The 20,354-nt window shown below is 47.2% G+C and overlaps 1 long non-coding RNA gene across 2 annotated transcripts; it reads left to right on the forward strand.

Annotated features, from left to right (window-relative positions):
- The first annotated feature begins 420 nt into the window (after positions 1-420).
- Positions 421-15,411, forward strand: LOC140617864 (uncharacterized). Of its 2 annotated transcripts, none has more exons than XR_012018019.1 (3): positions 421-534; positions 8,089-8,279; positions 14,777-15,411. It is a non-coding gene; the product is annotated as an uncharacterized lncRNA (long non-coding RNA). The 2 variants fall into 2 exon arrangements; XR_012018018.1 differs by lacking the exon at positions 421-534 and adding an exon at positions 5,486-5,620.
- The last annotated feature ends 4,943 nt before the right edge of the window (positions 15,412-20,354 follow it).

Genomic DNA, 20,354 nt, shown 5'->3' on the forward strand with positions numbered 1-20,354 from the left:
GAGTAGAGAGCAACTCTGAGCTAATTTCCTAGAAATAGAATGGCTAAGTCAAAAGTTTGGGCATTTGCACTTTTTTTTTTTTTTTTAAGCAGGTTCCATGCCCAGCATGGAGCCCAGTGTGGAGCTTGAACTCACAACCCTGAGATCAAGCAGGACCTGAGCTGAGATCAAGTCAGATGCATAGCCGACTGAGCCACTCAGGAGCCCCTGGGCACCTGCACTTATAAGGGAAATTTCTGGATGGACCATCCATTGAGATTGTGCCAATTCCTCCTAGCAGAGCCTATGACTGCTTATTTCCCCACAACTTCGAGGGAACAGTGCCTTATCAAAGTTTTCCATCTCTACCAATCCGATTCAGAAAAACGGAAGTGCCTTCATGCGGCTTCCGTATGTTTCTCATTCTAACAGATGAGTCTTTTCACATTTTACAGCCACAAAGCAGATGGTGAAGAGGAAGTTATCAAAGTCAGCCCCTCCCAGGCTACCTCGGTGAGCAGTGAGCACCCTATCTGGGGAGGTGACCCAGCAAAGGTAAGAGGAAGCCAGGTGTTGGCCTGGCAGGGACTATGCTTCCAAGAACGTTTCAACTCCCTCTGCTGCCTCCGTTCTCGCCTCCATTCTCACCTCCTTCCCCTGCCCAGAAGAGCCCATAGTCTGGGCTGTCACTTCTCTATCATCTCCCCCCATGTCTGCATCCCGCCCCAAAGTTCCCACTCACTCTGTCTTCCTGTCATTTGATCCTCTTTTGGCCCAGAACTTCTGGAATGCTGGCCAAAGGTGACATCTAGCCCTCCTACTTGGCCCCACAAGCCAGGGAAAAATATCAGAAATATTTGGCTCCTAGGCTCTCTGCTCCTCTGACACTTAGTGACAGTTGAGCCTGCAGCCCCTCACTGTGGGCCAGCGTGCAGAGTGTGTGTAGTGTGCACGTGTGTGCCAACATGCGTATATTACTGGGTAGTGCACAGATGTGTGTCTCTGCAGCAGTCCACAGTGAAGGAAAAACATGCTTGGATCTAGAGCCAGGTTGGACCTAGGTTTGTATCTTTGCTTAGGCTCTAACCAGTACTGGAACGTCAGGCCAGTCGCTTGCCCTCTACCAGCAGTAGCTCCCTGTCTGTAAAGTTGGAATGACCATTGAGGAGCTGGCCCAGGCCAGCCTGGCCTGCCTCCTCCACCCCCACCTTGTTCAGTCAGCTCCAAACGTGCTCCTTTTTTTCTAGTCCTTGTACAAACCAAATTCGTCCTGCCTTGGGCCCCTGGTCCTAGCCCTGTCTTAATTTACTCACAGTACTTGCCAAAGTTTGAAATGATCTCACTTGTGTATTAAATTATTTATCATCTGTCCCTCCCAAACCCACCAGAAAGAACCTACAGGGCAGCAATGCCACATTCTTACGTCTAGCACAGAGCCAGCTCCTTCTGGGTGGTCAATGAATTGTCAAAAGAATGAATGTAAAGTGCTCAGCGCAATGCCCCACATATAATAAAAGCTCAGAATTGCTGAGTATTATTTTTTAAGATTTTATTTATTTATTCATGAGAGACACAGAGAGAGAGAGAGGCAGAGACACAGGCAGAGGGAGAAGCAGGCTCTACGCAGGGAGCCTGACATGGGACTTGATTCCTGGTCCCCAGGCTCAGGCCCTGGGTTGAAGGCGGCGCTAAGCCGCTGAGCCACCCGGGCTGCCCAGCTGGGTATTTTTATTAAGTAGGTGCAAATGGCTGTCATTACCTGTAGGGAATGAACAGCTCTGCTCAACAGTTCTTTTCTTTTTTTTAAGACTTTATTTATTTATTTATTTATTCATGAGAGAAACACAAAGAGAGGCAGAGACACAGGCAGTGGGAGACGCAAGCCCTCTGTGGGGAGCCCGATGTGGGACTCGATCCCAGGACCCTGGGATCATGACTTGAACAGAAGGCAGATGCTCAACCACTGAGCCACCCAGGCACCTCTGCTCAACAATTCTTATAGCAAGTATTTATTTGATCCTATGTGATGATGAGTCATGAGAGAAACAGGAATATGAAGCCCAGGGCCTGCTGTTAAGGAGCACATGGGATCCCTGGGAAGACAAAGACTTGGGGAAAATAATAAGACTGTTGGGATCATGGCTCACTGCATTACTCTAACAAGACTGGAAGTGAGTATCGCTACTCCATTTTTTAGATTAGAAGCCAGGGCTCTGACAGGCCGACATGCCTAAGGTCACTCACCCTGTCTGAAGCACTGAGCACAGTGCCTATGCCCACAGTGGGGACTCAGTGGCCAAGGACATCACACCTCTGTGGGACTCCCCAGAAGCACTTCCAGTACCTTCAACGCAGGACACGTACCTGGGCACATCCCACATGCCTGGGCACCCAGGCAGTGGCCCGGGGCTGCTCATGTGCCTCACTACTCAGGGCTCCTGGTAGAGAGGTCTATGTGAGGGACACCAGGGGTCTATTTTCTGGGAGGCCTTTACCCCTGAGCTCCAGAGTCTGGGCTGAGGGGGAACTTTTGTCCTATGATTGGAAGGGACTGGATGGGGTCAGGGGGAGACCTAGGAGGGGGAGGAATGAGGCCATGCTTGTGCTCACAGGACATACGTGGACAGCAGGCTGTACGGGTGCTTGTGTGTGTATACATACACTATTGCACACTCTTGCATACTCTTCTCCCTACGGACACATTGATGACTCCTCCCACTGGCTGGGTCCTCCCAGTTCCCCGGTCCGATGGGTGCCATTTGAGCTCTCTGAGCTCTGCAACAGCAGGACTCAGTGCCCCCTGCCCACCCCACACCCACAGTGCCCAGCCCAGGACAGGCACTCAAGATCTGTAGAGAAGATGAATTCACCTCTTTCCTCTTTCCGTGTTCTATTACTTACCCCCTCCCTCCTGTTTCTCTCCTCCCTCCCCCAGGGCCTCCGGGATCTGGCAACAGTGTGGCCCTGACCCCTCCCAGTGCACCCTCCGCATCCCTCACACAGCAAGCATCCTGCTGAGTGTGCATTAGATGCCACAGCCTGGCAGCCAACCCCCCCCACCGCCCCCGCCAGCCAAACCCGGCCAGCGGGCCTACCCGGAGCCACACACACCCGGTGGACATCCTGTTTTCCTCCCTCCCTCTCCCTGCCTTGACCGCAGGTCTGGAGCCAGATGCTTATGAAATCCTATGAGGATTTCCTATGAAATCCATCACCAGGCTCCTGATGGCCTGGTGCCCAGGGCCTGGCTTTGAGTTGTGTGCTTTAGGGCTTGGCAAGGCTGGGACAGGAAGCTCGCAGTCCTTGGTGATGCCAGCCCAGCCTGAGACTGGGAGGGGGGCCAGAGTCACCAGCCCCACCACCACTCTGAGCAAGGGAGCACACCTGTGAACAAGCACGCGGGGATGTGGCCTGTAACAGGACACAATGGTCCAAGTTTACATGGAATGTCAATGGGAACATCCAACTATGGCGCTGTTCGCTTTTGAACATGCCCGGTAGTGGAGACAGACACCACTGCCCAATATTGCAGGACCAGGGTTTGAATCCCAGCCATTTCCTAGCTGTTTGAGCTTGGGCAAGCCACTTCACTTCTCCGAGCCTTAGCTTTACTTACACATAGTAGATGCTCAATAAATGTAACTGCAAACAAACAAAAAAAAATCAGTGTAAGTGCAAATACATACTGAGTGCATCGGCATGCCCACACACATACCATTCTAATAATTCACACACCAAACGTGTAGCAGGTTTATTCAAGGGGCCCACCGATTCATAGATGGAAGTGTGTGTCTGTGAGTTCATTTGCACTGATTACATTTTTCCCAACAATGTACACCATTGTCAGAGTGGTTTTCCAGAGGATTTTCTGAGCACTTGTCATAGGCAGGATAAACCAGTGTGTTTGTCTGTGGAAACATGATGCCTGGGTACCTACCGTATACTTTGGTGCTTGCGTGTGTCTGTGTAGACCCTCATGGGCGGCTACGAGTATGACCTCATTCCCTCTAAGGTTGATCAATTGGCAGAATCTGGTCATTTCTGCTGCATCTGTCGGTGCCAGAGTTATGGGGCACTCTGGACCTGGTCCATTTGGGCTCAGATGTCACCTCTGTAGCCTTGGGCAAGAGGCTTACACATTGTGTTCAGGTTCCTTTATTGTGATTTGAAGAAATGATTACCACATTACGGTGGGATGAGGACAAAAAGTGCGTTTATGCAAAGTACTGAGTACACAGCATGGCACAGACAAGCACTGTGTGTGTTGCCCTCTGAATGTCCTGGCACTTGTCCTCTGTGATAGGACATTACCTCGTCCTTCAGCTGCAGCCCTGACTCTGTTATATTGCCACTGTTGGCCCGCAGGGTCCAAGGGCAGGACCACGTCTGAGTCATCCATAATTATAACTTGTGTGAAGCCTGCTAATTTGAACCCCAGATGTCTCCTCTGGCACGAGGACGAGCTGGCATTTATGGAGCACTCCTACATGCCAAACACTGTGTGTAGCCCACAGGTCTTCAAACTGTCTCAAGAGACTGGCATTCTCATTGGCCCTATTTTTGTTATTTTTTAAAAAGATTTTATTTATTATTCATGAGAGACACACAGAGAGACAGAGACATAGGCAGAGGGAGAAGCAGGCTCCCTGTGGGGAGCCCCATGCCAAGTCAATTCCCCGGGACCTGGGATCACGCCCTGAGCCAAAGGCAGATGCTCAACCCAGGTGCCCTCGTTGGCCCTATTTTATTTTATTTATTTATTTATTATTATTTTTTTTTATGATAGGCACATAGTGAGAGAGAGAGAGAGAGAGAGGCAGAGACACAGGCAGAGGGAGAAGCAGGCTCCATGCACCGGGAGCCTGACGTGGGATTCAATCCTGGGTCTCCAGGATCGCGCCCTGGGCCAAAGGCAGGCGCCAAACCGCTGCGCCACCCAGGGATCCCCGTTGGCCCTATTTTAGACGGAAAAAAAAAAACAAGCCACAGAGAGGTTAGGGATCACCAGACTCACACAGTGACTTGCACCCTGGATTGCTCCCCTCTCAGCCTGCTCTCTACACAAGATTTGGGACGAAGAGTTGGGGCATGAATGTTGCTGGTCGTCTCCCCAGGGCGGGCGCTCTCACCCCATACCTCCCACTGATGCCTTCCCCATCCCTACCGATATTGCTCTGCTCCTCGGTCTCACCCTGGGGGCATCTCCGCTCCCCGCCCCGGCACAGCCTCCGAGAGCCCAGGCAGTGGCCTCGGGTCTCGTCTTCCTTGACCCAGTTGGGGGTGAGGCGAAGGAGCTCCTCCGAAGCTGGCTTGAGAAATCACCTGGCCCCTTGGGTCAGCAGGGATGGGGAGGGCACGCAAGGCTCCGCAGCCGGGAGGGGCAGCCCCTGGGGGGAGGGGCCTGGGTTGGGTGCTCAGGCTCGGGGAAAGGAAGGGGTGGAGCCGAAGGGGAACCTGGCCCCCCCCCGCCCAAGCCCGTCAGCCCTTCCCACTCTCCCCGACCTCCCCCCACCTCTGAGAGGTGGGATCGCCGGCTAAAGGAAACAGCTGCCCCCGGCGGTGAAGAGGGCAGCCGGCTGAGCTGCCACCACCTTGCAGGAACACCAGAGGGCGCCCGAGGCCGCTACGGGCTCGCTGTCCAGTGAGTTCAGAGCCTCCAGGTGCCCCTCGGGTCTCCGGGAGCCACCTGGGCCCAAGGCCTTGTGCATTCTGCTGTTGCGGGATGCAGCCCCCTGTACATGTCAGTTAGGTTGGATGATGGTGTCGGCTAAACCTCCCCGTACTGATACCTTAACTGATTTTCTGTCTACTTGTTTCCTCGTTTATTGAGAGTATTAAAATCTCCACAACAGCCTGGAAGCTCCCAGAGAAGTCAGTTGGGGCCACTGTGGGGCTCCTCTCACTCACCAGGTTCCTGGTTGATCCTTTTTTTTTTTTTTTCAGTTGGGAGGGCGAACCTGATTCCTGTTACTCCATCTTGACCAAAACAGTTGTATTATTATCTTTTTTTTAAAAAAAGATTTTATTTATTTATTTATTTATTTATTTATTTATTTATTTATTTATTTATTTATTTATTTATGAGAGAGGCAGAGACACAGGCAGAGGGAGAAGCAGGCTCCCTGTAGGAGCCCCGGGACCCTGGAATCACGACCTGAGCCAAAGGCAGACGCTCAACCTCTGAGCCACCCAGGCGCCCCTTATTTTATTTTAAACCAGAACATTTATTGTGTGACTAATCATTGAAATCCTTCAGATGGACTGGGTGCCCTCCTGGGCTGAGGTGTCGTTCCTTCACAGAACCCAGGCCTGAATCTGTGGTGGACAATTTTTAGGTGCCTTATTCAACCGGTCTCAGTGGTGGTTCACCTTTTAGCCTTGGCACTCCAGTTATACTTTGTCTTCCGCTTGGCAGGGTAGCCACGTTTGCCACGGGTAGACTTCTGAAGGTGGTAGGCCTGAGAGCCGCAGCGGCAGCATGATTTGTGCATCTTACTGCGACGCCTTCCAAATGATGACATCCCCTTTGTCATCTCGCTTCTGTGCTCCAGACCAAAGAGCGCAAAAGTAATGAGAGATTTGTAGAAGAGTTGCAAAGATAATAGAGGGGGTTTCTATATACCATGTCTGCTCACTGTCCTCCACTCAGTGACAGTTTCCTGGTCTTTCCTTGTCTTTTGTGACCTTGGCACTTTTGAAGAGTGCTGGTCAGATATTTTGCAGCACGTCCTTCAGCTAGCTTTCCCAAGGTCAGGCTGCAGTTATGGAAGTTGGGAAGAAGAATGCCACAGGATGAAGTACGCTTCTCATCACATCATTTTAGGGTGCCATGCTATCTCAAGACTTGTTACTGGGGATGCTAATCTGACTGTTTGGTTCAGGCGGCACCTGACAGATTTCTCCACTGTCAAGTCTTTATTTTTCCCCTTTCCACATTCTATCTGTTGGAAGCTAAGTCTAACTCACACTCCAGGGGAGGGGAACCAAGCTTCACAGCCTGGGGAGGAGGGCATCAGAGAACGTGTGGACACATGTTAAAGCCACCACAGAAATGATACCTATTTGAAGGGGAGGTAGTTGCAAATATCCTTTTTCACCTTAAAGTTTCACCCACTAATTTGAATGTTTATAGGTGGATTTGGCCTACAGCAATTACTACTGTGGTGTGCAAGGGGGGATTGTTCTAATCCTGTCAATACTGTATCTATTAACTGGAATTCTCCTGTAAGGAGGATTTGTCCCTTCTCCCTCATACCAGATTTTGAATACATTAGTTTGAAAAAAATTAAATCCTCTCATTAACAATTTTTTGGTTAGTTGTTGAAGTGATAATATGTTAGATATATTGGATTAGATACAATACATTATTAAAATTAATTTCACCTGCCGGTGCCTGGGTAGCTCAGTCAGTTGAGTGTCCAATTCTTGATTTTAGATCAGGTCATGATCTCAGGGTCATGAGATAGGAGCCTCCTGTTGGGCTCCAGGCTCAGTGGGGAAGTCTGCTTGAGATTTTTCTCTCTCCCTCTCCCTCTCCCCCCCCCACTTCATGCGTGCATGCATCCTCTCTCTCAAATAAAGTGAATTATTGTTAAAAACGTAATACATTTTACATGGTTCAAAATTCAAAAAGGGTGAAAGACTATGTGGTGTTGAGTTAGGGACAGATGGGGCTAGGCAGGGAAAGATAAGGGAAAGGCCCAGAGTCAGGCTTCCATAAATCTCTGGGCTCCCATAAATCCCAAGGACACTGAAAGGCCCAGAGGCAGGCTCCTACTCTCCCAAGTAAACAGAGATAAGGCAGCAGAAACAGAGACAAAAATGTAAATCTGGCCCCTCACTCCAAAGTGTTAAGGAGTGAGTATCTTCCTTTGATGGTTACCAAGCAACCACAGAAACTGCTCAGACCCCAAAACAGCCATATGTCATTCTCTCCAGACAGCACAAAGAGACCTCATGGCTGTGGGCTCCCTGGTTAGGTTCTCAATAAAAGGCCAGCCAAAAAGCCTTCAGCAGCAACCTTGTCAGGACCCCTCTCACTTCTGAGAGCTTTCTCTATACCTTTGCTTAATAAACTTCCTTTGCTATCCTCTCTCCTTGGTCCTCGAGGTTCATTCTTCGACGCCGTGAGATGAGAACAAGCTCTCCGGCTTCATTTTGGTGCTGACACCCGGGATCGGTCACACGGAAGGCTGAGTAAATGCGGACTCTTTCCTTTTCTTTCCTGGGAGATGTCTCTCCCTTGGATAACCTCTTCTCATAACAAACAGCAAAACCGGACACGTGTCAGCCAGTTAAAGGTGAGTAACATGACTGCCAGTCTGAAGACTCAGGTGACAAGCTTCTGGGGAAAGGTTTGGTCGATCTTCCTTCCCCAAAGGAAGGGCATGTTGGCCTACCCCTAACTAGTTCTGCTTTCAGTCTTCTGGCTTGCTTTTATTTATTTATTTATTTATTTATTTATTTATTTATTTATTTATTTATTTATGATAGTCACAGACAGAGAGAGAGAGAGAGAGAGAGAGAGAGGCAGAGAGAGAGGCAGGCTCCATGCACCGGGAGCCCGACGTGGGACTCGATCCCGGGTGTCCAGGATCGCGCCCTGGGCCAAAGGCAGGCGCTAAACCACTGCGCCACCCAGGGATCCCTCTTCTGGCTTTCTTAATTGGTTTTTCCCCACCTCAGAGACTTTGCTTACTGTGGGGTCATGCTTGCAAATGGGACCTCATGTATATGAACAGAAAAGCACCAAGTGTGAGGTAAGGAAACTTATTTGGAATTGGCTTATAAGTGGTCTGACTGATCATGGGGCTAAGAATGCAAGCAAATTTACATGACCAGACAATGAGGGCTCATGCAAGAGAGCTCTGAAGAATAAGTCATTTGTAGGATTCCAGGCTAGTCTAAGGTTCATTGCAGGGTGCACTGGCAATTCAGCGCTCTGAGCCTGCCCTCGATTACCTTTGGTGGCCTTGGGGTCTCCAAGACACATAAAAGAATGGAGACTGGCCCTGGGGGGTCACACCTCCAGGGAAGCCTTATCCACAAGTAGCATACGCCTCCCCCTGAGAGACCCTATATGTTTCGCTTGCTTCCTCAACCTTCTAAAAGGAATATCATAGTTTAAACTATTAACCTAAAACAAACAAACAAACAAACAAAAAAAAAACTATTAACCTCGCTAAACTCTATGATTAGGCCAAACTTTTTCGGGGAGATCCACAGGAGACCAGGAAGATTAGGTGAAGGATCGGTAAGAGTGGCTACTCCCACCAGCCTGATCCCACCTCATCCCAAGATGTTAGGCTACTCTTTCACCTTGGGTAGGTGAACCAAGGGACGCCTTGGTTTAGTTGAGAGCTGATTTGTAGGGAGGCCTTCATAGTCACCTCTCTATAACAGGTACGCAGTAAGAGACTCCTACCAAGATCACGAGATGGGAAACAAACCATCCTTGGTGGAGACACCTCTGGATTGCATTCTGAAAAATTGTGGAAAATTTGACCCACTGACGCTTAAAAGAAAGTGTATGAAGTTTTTTTGTTCCCAGGCTTGGCCTCAATATCGCCTGGAGGATGGAGAGACCTGGCCTCCTGAGGGAAGTATTGAATACAATACTATCTTACAGTTAGATCTATATTGTAAAAGGGAGGGTAAATGGTCAGAAGTTCCTTTTGTGCAAGCTTTCTTTGCCTTAGGAGAGCAGATAGACTTATGTAAATCTAGTAAGGCAAACACCTCCCCCCTGGCCTCTGTAAAATATCAGGAGAAGGGAATGTATAATAATCTGCCCCCTGAGGCTCCTTCCCAGGAAAAGCCTGCCCCTTAAACCCTCCTGCCCGCCTAATCTGGAGTTGCCTCAAACTGAGAACCCTCCCAGTAAGAAAAAGGCGCACTGGCTATATCCGATACCTGAAATGCCTAGTGAATTTGGTCCCAGGAAAGTAAATGTGCCATTCTCTCTCCAAGACTTTAAACAGATCAAGAGTGACTTGGGCAAGTTCACAGATAACCCTGACCAATATATTGAAGTCTTGCAAAATATAACCCAAATTTGAATTGTTTGAATTAGATTGGAGAAATGTAATGTTGATTCTTCTCAGACTTTGACCGCTGTAGAAAGGCAGGCTGCCTTGCAGGCTGCTGAAACCTTTGGGGACGAATATATGTGGCCTTTGGGGAAGAAGTACAGATTGGGGAAGAGGCTTTCCCCACGGGTAAACAGGCGGTTCCTCTAGGTGACCCCTAATGGGACTATGATAGTTCTGTGGGAGTTTGGAAACAGAAACATTTTCAGGCATGTATTCTGAAAGGATTGAGGAGAACTAGGAAAAAGGCTTTAAACTATTCCACGCTGGCCCCAGTAATTCAGGGACGCTTTAGAGCCCCCTTCTACCTTCTTAGAGAGACTAAGAGAGACTTTATATAGCATACCTCTCTGACCCCGGATACTCCAGAAGGGGAAATAATACTAAAAAATAAGTTTATAACTCAATCAGCTCCTGATATTCAGAGAAAGTTACAAAAGATGGCTATAGGTTGGGACAACTCCCTAAACACCCTCCTGAAGATGGCTAATTCCATCTTTTTCAATAGAGATCAGCAGGAGGCCCGAGAAAAAGAAAGGAAAGATCAAAAGAAAGCTGTTTTTCTAGTGGCAGCCCTAAAAGGACAAGACTTTCAGTCCACCTGAGAAGCTCCTGGTGCCTGTTATAAATGTGGACAGATTGGGCACTTCAAAAAGGAATGCCCCGGAAAGCCACCACGGCCCTCTCCTAGATGCAAAGGAGACCACTGGAAGGTTGACCACCCTCACGGAGTCTGGAGGCCCACCCGTCCCTTTCTCGAGGGATCTAGCAGGATTGATGGGGCCCGGGGGGCTCTATGTCTCTGCCCCTGTCACTTGACACAGGAGCCTCGGGTTATCCTGGACATAGAGGGAAATAAAATCAATTTCCTTCTGGATAAGGGGTCGCTTATTCTGTCCTCCTTTCCAATCCTGGCAGCCTCACTACTCATAAGGTTACTGTAAGGGGTGTCTCGGGAGAAACCTGACCAAGTACTTTTCAGAGCCCCTCTGCTGTGTCTGGGGAGAAATAATGTTCACTCGTTCATTTCTAGTCATGCCTGAAAGCCCAACTCCTTTGTTAGGAAGAGACATCTTAGCTCAAATGACAACCATAGTATTAGTGGGGCCAGGACAACTTTTATGTCTCCCTCTAACAGACATGAAGGTCAACCCTCTGGAGGAAAAACAGGACAGGCTAAAACTGCCTCCCTAGTTGTGATCCGCCTAAAGGATCCTTCCTCCGTTCTCCACCAAAAGCAATTTCCCCTAAAATCTGGGACTAAAAGGGGATTAGAAAGCATCATAAATAACTTAAAGGCACAGGGACTTTTAAAGCCCTACAACACCCCTGTAACTCTCCCATTTGGGGAATATACAAGCCTAATGGTGAATGGAGGTTAGTTCAAGACCTCCGCCTGATTAACAAAGCAGTCATCCCACTCCACCCTGTTGTCCCCACCCTTATACTCTGCTGGCACAGATACCCAGTGACACTACATGGGTTTCAATACTAGATCTTTTTTTTTTTAAGATTTTATTTATTTATTCATAGACACAGAGAGAGAGGCAGAGACACAGGCAGAGGGAGAGGGAGAGGGAGAGGGAGAAGCAGGCTCCATGCAGGGAGCCCAATGTGGGACTCGATCCCGGGTCTCCAGGATCATACCCCAGGCTGCAGGCGGTGCCAAACCGCTGTGCCACCGGGCGCTGCCCTCAATACTAGATATTAAGGATACCTTTTTCTGTATCCCTGTCCACCCTGACTCTCAATATCTCTTTTCTTTCGAAGATCCGACAGGACAAAATACACAGCTTACTTGGACTGTTTTGCCCCTGGGATTTCGGGACAGTCCACATTTATTTGGTCAGGCCCTAGCAAAAGATCTTTTGGAGTTTAATTATTCTCAGGTTAAGGTTTTTGCATTATGTGGATGACATTCTTATTTGTGCTCCCACCAACCTGATTTCTCAAGAAGGAACAACTGCTTTACTTAACTTTTTAGCCTCTTGAGGATATAAGATGTCAAGGAAAAAGGCCCGACTATCCCAGACCTCTATAAAATACTTAGGCCTAATACCATCAGAAAGCATGAGGGCTCTAGGAGAAGAAAGGACTAAGCCTATCTTTAAAAAAAAAATTATTTATTCGTGAGAGACCCACATAGAGAGAGAGAGGCAGAGACACAGGCAGAGGGAGAAAGAGGCCCCACGCAGGGAGCCCCACTATCCCAGGTCTCCAAGATCACGCCCTGGGCCGAAGGTGGTGCTAAACCGCTGAGCCAACCCAGGCTGCCCAGATTAAGCCTCTCTTGTCTCTCCCTCTCGCTTGCACCCTTAAACAGCTGCAAGGTTTTTGGAAATTATAGGATACTGCAGGTTATGAATACCAGGGTTTGGAGAAATAGCCCACCCACTATATCACTAAATAAAGGAAACTTAATCTAATGGAACCTATATCCTACCATGGGAGCTAAAGACCTGACAGGCCTTTTGCAACTTAAATAAGCTTTATTAAAAGTTCCAGCTCTAAGTCTTTCTGTGGGAAAGGATTTCAACTTGTGTATCACGGAAAGGAACGGAATAGCTCTTGGAGTTGTGACCCAGACTAGAGGATCAACTCAACAACTGATAGGATACTTAAACAAGGAATTAGACATAATGGCAAGTGAGTGGCTGGCATGTTTATGGGCTGTAGCAGCTGTTGCCCTCCTGATACCTGAAGTCGTTAAGATAACCTTGGAGGCAGATATAACTGTTTATGCCCCTCATAATATAACAGGACTATTGGAATCAAAAGGAGGCTTCTGGCTGATAGTCACCTCTTAAGATATCAAGCCTTACTCCTAGAAGGACCTGCTATTTGCATTAAGACTTGTACATCTTGGGACCTCTGGGTGGCTCAGTGGTTGAGCGCCTGCCTTCAGCCCAGGGCGTGATCCTGGAGACCCGGGATTCCAGTCCTGTATCAGCCTCCCTGCATGGAGCCTGCTTCTCCCTCTGCCTGTGTTTCTGCCTCTCTCTCTCTCTGTGCCTTTCATAAATAAATAAATAAATAAATAAATAAATAAATAAATAAATCTTTAAAAACAAAAAACTTATACATCTTTAAATCCTGCAACTTTCCTACCGGAGGAGGAGGATAAACTCGAACATGATTGTGAACAAATTATTATGCAGTTTTCTTTTTTTTTTTAAGATTTTATTTTCTCATGAGAGACACAGAGAGAGAGAGAGACATAGGCAGAGAGAGAATCAGGGACCCTGATGTGGGATTCGATCTCAGGACTCCAGGACCACACTCTGGGCTGAAGGCAGATGCTCAACCTCAACTGCTGAGCCACCCAAGAATCCCCAAATTGTAATGTAAAATTATTCTGCCAGACAGGATCTGCAAGAAACTCCACTAGACAATCCAGATTGGATCCTATATACTGATGGCAGCTCCTTTACAGAACAGGGAATAAGGAAGGCCAGATATGCTGTAGATAATTGAAAAGTAAAAAAAAAAAAGAAAAGTAATTACCTTCCGAGGTAATTGAAAGCAAGCCCCTTTCTCCTGGCTCTAGAGCTCTGCTAGCTGAATTAATAGCCTTGATCTGAATGTTAGAACTAAGCAAAAATAAGCAGGATAATATCTATACAGGCCTTCTTAGTCTTACATGCCCATGCAGGAAAGAGTGACATTTCCTGACAGTAAATGGGTTCCCTATAAAATATCACCAGGAAATATATAACCTTTTAAAATCTGGGCTTTTTTTTAAAGATTTTATTTATTCATTCATGAGAGACAGAGAGAGAGAGAGAGAGAGAGGCAGAGATACAGGCAGAGGGAGAAGCAGGCCCCTGCAAGAAGTCCTTGTGGGACTCGAGTCCGGTCCTGGATCCTGGGATCACGCCCTGAGCCAAAGGCAGATGCTCAACCACTGAGCCACCCAGGTGTCCCTTAAAATCTGTTTTTCTGCTCCTAGAGGTAGCAATTATACATTGCAGGGGACATGCAAAAGGGACTGACCAAGCAACTATGGGCAATGCTTTTGCTTTACCCATATGCCAAAGTCAAAAAGTTTCCAGTATTTGTTAGTATGGGTTGATACTTTTATCAACTGGGTAGAGGCCTTTCCATGTGACTGAAAAGGCACAGGAAGTTATCAGGGTTTTGCTTTATGAAATAATACCTAGATCTGGCTTGCCTAAAAGTTTGTAAAATGACAATGATCCCTCTTTTAAGGCCACTATCACCCAGGGAAGATCAAAGGCCCTGGGCATAGACTATCACTTACATTGTGCTTGGAAACCTCAGTCCTCAGGAAAGGTGGGAAAAATAAATGAGATCCTAAAAAGGCACCTAAGGAAATTATTTCAGAATAATTTTGGAGCCCCAGCTCTCCTGGACGTCAGCCCTTCCCATAGTGTTAATTAGAATAAGGAATACTCCAAAAATCCAAGGACTTAGTCCATATGAACGGTTATATGGACTTGCTTTCCTAACCAATGATTTTCTATTTGATCCAGAGACAGATGCCCAGATTAAACACAGAACATCTTTAGCTCAATTCCAATACCAACTACAACAACTATCCAAAGAGCAGCCACAGGAAAAGGGACCCTCTATATATCAACCGGGGGATCTGGTGTTGGTTAAAACTTTACCCACTAAATCCCCGTCAGTGAATAAAATATGGGAAGGACCATATCCTGTCATTCTCTCTACTGCAACTGCTGTTAAAGTTTCAGGTCTTGAATCCTGGATTCATCATTCATATTAAGAAGTGGACATCAGGCCTTGATAATCCTGCAAGTGATCCTCCAACCTATTCCTATGGGCCTATAGAAGACCTTCATTTACTGTTCAAAAGACAAGGCAAGTAAACCTAAGAGCCATGATTTGAGGGTTACTTTTACTATGGAATAATATGTATTTGGGGGCCATGACAGAATGTTCTATTTTAACATCCCAGGCCATTAATATAACTGTGGGGGAATCCTTAACACTCTAGTACTGGTCCAACTGTTCTTTGCCTGCCAGCCCCATAGTATGGGGGTAGGGGGGGAAGAAGACACTGCTATTTATGAACAGAAAATGGCCAGTAGCTCTCGTTTTACCAACTTAACAAATCAATCCTATAAACAAAACAAGAATTATACCACACGATTGGCCGCTAGCGGCACGTTAATGGACGCTAGAAAATACACCTGTGTAAAATGAAAACAGGCTCTTCCGGTATTGACTACAGAAGTTCTTTTCCCACTAAGGTCACTATAAACCCTAACCCCATGAAACTATTGGCTACATCTAATTTTGGGGTACATATGGCTCTCAATGTCATGAATCAACCTCAGTTTTGTATTGCCAACAACTACTCATAACGCTTGCTTTTTTTTATTTTTATTTTTTATTTTAATTTATTTATGATAGTCACACAGAGAGAGAGAGAGAGGCAGAGACATAGGCAGAGGGAGAAGCAGGCTCCATGCACTGGGAGCCCGACGTGGGATTCGATCCCGGGTCTTCAGGATCGCGCCCTGGGCCAAAGGCAGGCGCCAAACCGCTGCGCCACCCAGGGATCCCAACGCTTGCTTTTTTTAAAAAAAATATTTTATTTATTTCTCCATGAGAGACACAGAGAGAGAGAGAGAGAGAGAGAGAGAGAGAAAGAGGCAGAGACACAGGCAGAGGGAGAATCAGGCTCCATGCCGGGACCCTGACATGGGACTCCATCCCGGGTCTCCAGGATCAGGCCCTGGGCTGAAGGCAGGCTCAACACCGCTGAGCCACCCAGGGATCCCCAAAGCTTGCTTTTCAATAGTCTAGTGGATGTGGGGGGCCACCCAGGCCAAAATTTTATGACTCAACAAGAGTCTTATTACTCAACAAGAGTCTTACTACTCACCTTCAAGCTCTCTGTAAGACAGGCCTCCAATACATCTAAAAACATATAGTTCAAGCCAATTGTATATGCATAGCCTGCTATAAACCTATACTAATCAATGCAACTTTACACTTCCCATCCCCAACTAGTGACTTACATCTACCAAGAGGATGGGCCTTATTTTGTGCCAATATGGCCTATTACACCATTCCTAAACAATTCTTGGGGTTATGTACTGTAGGCAAACTAGGATTGTTACTCTTCCCACTCCCAGCAGCCTGTTCCAGCAAGAACTGCCTCATCTATCTCCTGATTGCGATGACAATGTGGTTCTCATATCAGACCATACCATATTATATGATATGATATCTTATATCATATCAGTTCTGTGGAAGCAGAAGCCTTAACCCTCTCCTTGGTGGGTCTCCCAGCGCTAGGAAAAGTCTTACATCGTGAGATAAAACAAACTGTTTGCTCAGCAGAACCAGAAACCACACATCCCAAGCATTAGATGCTCTAAAACAAGAACTAAGTAAAGTTAGGGCAGGATTTCTAAAAAATCTGGCAACTATTGACTACTTCTTCTTTTTTTAGATTTTATTTATTTATTCATGAGAGACACACAGAGAGAGGCAGAGAGAGAAGCAGGCTCCATGCAGGGAGCCTGATGTGGGATTCGATCCCGGAACTCCGGGACCACGCCCTGAGCCAAAGACAAGCTCTCCGGCAGCCCGGGTGGCTCAGTGGTTTAGCGCCGACTTCAGCCCAGGGCATGATCCTGGAGACCCACCATCCAGTTTCATGTTGGGCTCCCTGTGTGGAGCCTGCTTCACCCTCTGCCTGTGTCTCTGTCTCTGTCTCTGTCTCTCTCTGTGTGTGTCTCTCATGAATAAATAAATAAAATCTTAAAAAAAAAAACAAAAACAAAGGCAAGCGCTTAACCGCTGAGCCACCCAGGCATCCCAATTGCTTGCTTCTTCAACATCGCTTAGGTGGTAAAGAGTTTCCACACATGTGCTGTTTTAATATAATTGACAATTCTTATAAGGGCTCACAATTAATAAATGACATTCAAACTCAACTGGACAAAAATCAGAGTCTTTCCAGGATTGTTTGATTGGCTTGGAAACTGGTGTCAATATTTCAGAGATGCTATTTTACTCTTGGAAATAATTTTTGGATTTTGTATTTCTGTGTTTGTCAGTGCCTGTGGCACTTCATGCCTTCCAACATCTCTTGGGAGCCATACTGTGGACCTCTTGACCAACCCCTGGGAATGCTCTGACTGCTGACCCCTTATGCCGTCCCTTTTCAGCCTGAAGCAGCCAGAGAGGTTATTGTCCCAATCCCTAACTGCAGTTAAGGTTATTATTCCAGAGGGAGGAATGAGTTAGGGACAGATGGGGCTAGGCAGGGAAAGATAAGGGAAAGGCCCAGAGTCAGGCTCCCATAAATCTCTAGGCTCCCATAAATCCCAAGGACACTGAAAGGCTCAGAGGCAGGCTCCTACTCTCCCAAGAAAACAGAGATAAGGCAGCAGAAACAGAGACAAAAATGTAAATCTGGCCCCTCACTCCAAAGTGTTAAGGAGTGAGTGTCTTCCTTTGATGGTTACCAAGCAACCACAGAAACTGCTCAGACCCCAAAACAGCCATATGTCATTCTCTCCAGACAGCACAAAGAGACCTCATGGCTGTGGGCTCCCTGGTTAGGTTCTCAATAAAAGGCCAGCCAAAAAGCCTTCAGCAGCAACCTTGTCAGGACCCCTCTCACTTCTGAGAGCTTTCTCTGTATCCTTACTTAATAAACTATTACTGTCCTCACTCTCCTTGGTCCATAAGATTCATTCTTCAAATCTGTGAGACAAGAACCAAGCTCTCCCGCTTCAGTGCTAGTCTCTCTTCCCGTCCTCTCCCCACCACCCTTTCTGCAGGCTCCTCCCCAGAGGTGACCAAAGTCAGTAGAGATTTTAGGCATCTACAAGCAATGTCCATAAATATTCTTCTTTTTCCACAAATGGTTTAAAAGTATTCATACTGTTTAGCACCCTACACGTTTTTAAAAAGGATTTTATTTATTGGGGGGGGGGCACTAGCAGGGGGAGGGACAGAGGGAGAGAGAGAAGCAGGCTCCCTGCTGAGCAGGGATGGTTCCAGGACCCTGAGATCATGACCTGACCCAAGACAGATGCTTAATTGACTGAGCCACCCAGGTGCCCCTACCCTACACCTTTTCATCTAACAATATAACTTGAAGGTCAGTCCAGATCAGTACGTAAAGATATTCTCATTTTGACATTCTGTTCCACTGTATAAATGTGCCATACTTTATTAGCTAGTCCTCTGCCAATGAACATTTAGGTTGTTTCCAAATGTTTTCTCTTACAAACAATTCTGCGGTGCTCCTACATGTGGAATTTAACCTACCAATATACCTGCACAAGAGGGAGGGATCAAAGGGCATGTGTATTTTCCATTTTGATATTGCCAAACTGCCTTTCTTGGAATCTGCACCAATTTACGCCCTGTGCTAGGTTCCTGGGGCTTCTCTACAAGGTACTGCAAACCACATGGCTTCAAACAACAGAAATGTACTGTGTCCCAGTATAAGAGGCTGGAAGTCTGAAATCAAGTTGTTGGCAAGGCCACCCTCCCTCTGAAGTCTTTAGGGAAGATGGCTTTTTTTTTTTTTTTAAGATTTTTAAATTTGTGTATTTGACACAGAGAGAGAGAGATGGAACACAGGGGGAGCGGCAGAGGGAGAGAGAGAAGCAGGCTCCTTACTGAGTAGGGAGCCCAATAGGGAGTAAGATCCCAGGACTGTGAGATCATGACTTGAGTCAAAGGCAGACACTTCACTCACTGAGCCACCCACGTGCCCCGGGAGGAAGACTTTTATGCTTCTTCTAGCTTCTGGTGGATACAGGCAACCGTTGGCATTCTTGGGCTTATAGACACGTCACTCCAGACTCTGTCTCCATCTTCACGTGGCCATCTGCCCTCTGTGTGTGTGTGTGTCATGGCCAAATCTCCCTTTCTTATTAGGGCACCGGTTATTGGATTAGGGCCCATCTTAATCCAGTAGCAACTCATTTTAACTTTATTATATCAGCAAAGACCCTATTTCCAAATAAAGTCACACTCATAGACTCCAAGTGGACATGAAATTTGGGGAAACAGTATTCAACCCAGTGCACATCTCTACTAGCAAAGTGTGACAGTTAAACAGCCCCCTTTACCATTCTTCAAGGGTTCATGTGACAGTTGGCGTTGGTGGGAATTAACTTTGGTTATTGGATTCTGCTTCTTCGAAAAGAGATATTCTGTGGGGATGGGGCTTTGTGGGGCCTGGGATTTATTGGGGTTATACATCAGGGCTGGTTACCTACTAGGCAGCTGGAAGGAGAGCTAATGCAACATAGATACTCTGAGGTGGAGGTCTACCTCACTTTTGGAGCCATTTTGTCAGTGTGAAATTCTGTCCCTGGTCCTGCTCAGCCGTGGGCACTAACTCAGAGTGTCCAGGTCAGAGGTCGTGCACCACAGCTCATGAGTTGAAGCTGCCCCTGGAACTGTTTCATCTTGCTCAGTGCTTAGTCAAGTTTTGAAACAGATACTAATGTTTAAAAATGGATACATCTCATATACAGATTTAGATTCTAACTTCTCCCGGAAAAAAAAATATCTGTTAACACTGTGCTTGCATTTCCACAGGGCAACAAACACTCCTAAGTACCACTACTGACATTTGATATTGTCTCCCCAGCTCTGGGCCTTCGAAACAAGATGCAATGCATAGGCGCAGGCTGTTTGACTGCCTGCATTTGAATCCCAGCTCCGCCCCTTGCTACCTGTGCATCCTTGGGCAAGCTACTCAGTGTTCCTGAGCCTCACTGGCCTTATCTGTAAAACTACCGGTTGATTTATTTAACCCATTTTTCTTGAGCATCTACTCTGTGCCAGGCATTTTTTAGGCACTTGGGATATAAACAAAGTGAACAAAGATCCTCGTTCTTGTGGAGATCATACTGTGGCAGGGGTAGACAAGTAACAATAATATAACAAATAGGTAAGTTATAGAGTGTACTGAAAGGTTGATAAATGCTGTAGGAAAGCAAAAACCAGACTCCAAAGTGCACAGGGAATGGGATATTGGGGCAGGGTCCCATTTTAAAACAGGCTGCTAGGGAAGGACTTGCTGAGAAGCAGGGCATTTGTGCAGACTTGAAGGGGGTGAGGGGGGCCGCCAGGTGATGAGCTGGGGAAAGTGTACCAGCAGAGGGAACAGCTAGGCAGAGGCCTGAGGCAGGAGCTGGCCTTGATGTGGGAGAAACAGCAAGGAGGCTGGTCCCGTGGGAAAGGAGACAGGAAGGGAGTCAAGGTCACAGGCGAAGAAAAGGAGAAAGTAGTGTCAGCAAATCAGGTAAGGCCTTACAG

This window comes from Canis lupus, chromosome 26 (genome assembly GCF_048164855.1).
Source record: "Canis lupus baileyi chromosome 26, mCanLup2.hap1, whole genome shotgun sequence".
Taxonomy (NCBI): Eukaryota; Metazoa; Chordata; class Mammalia; order Carnivora; family Canidae; genus Canis; species Canis lupus.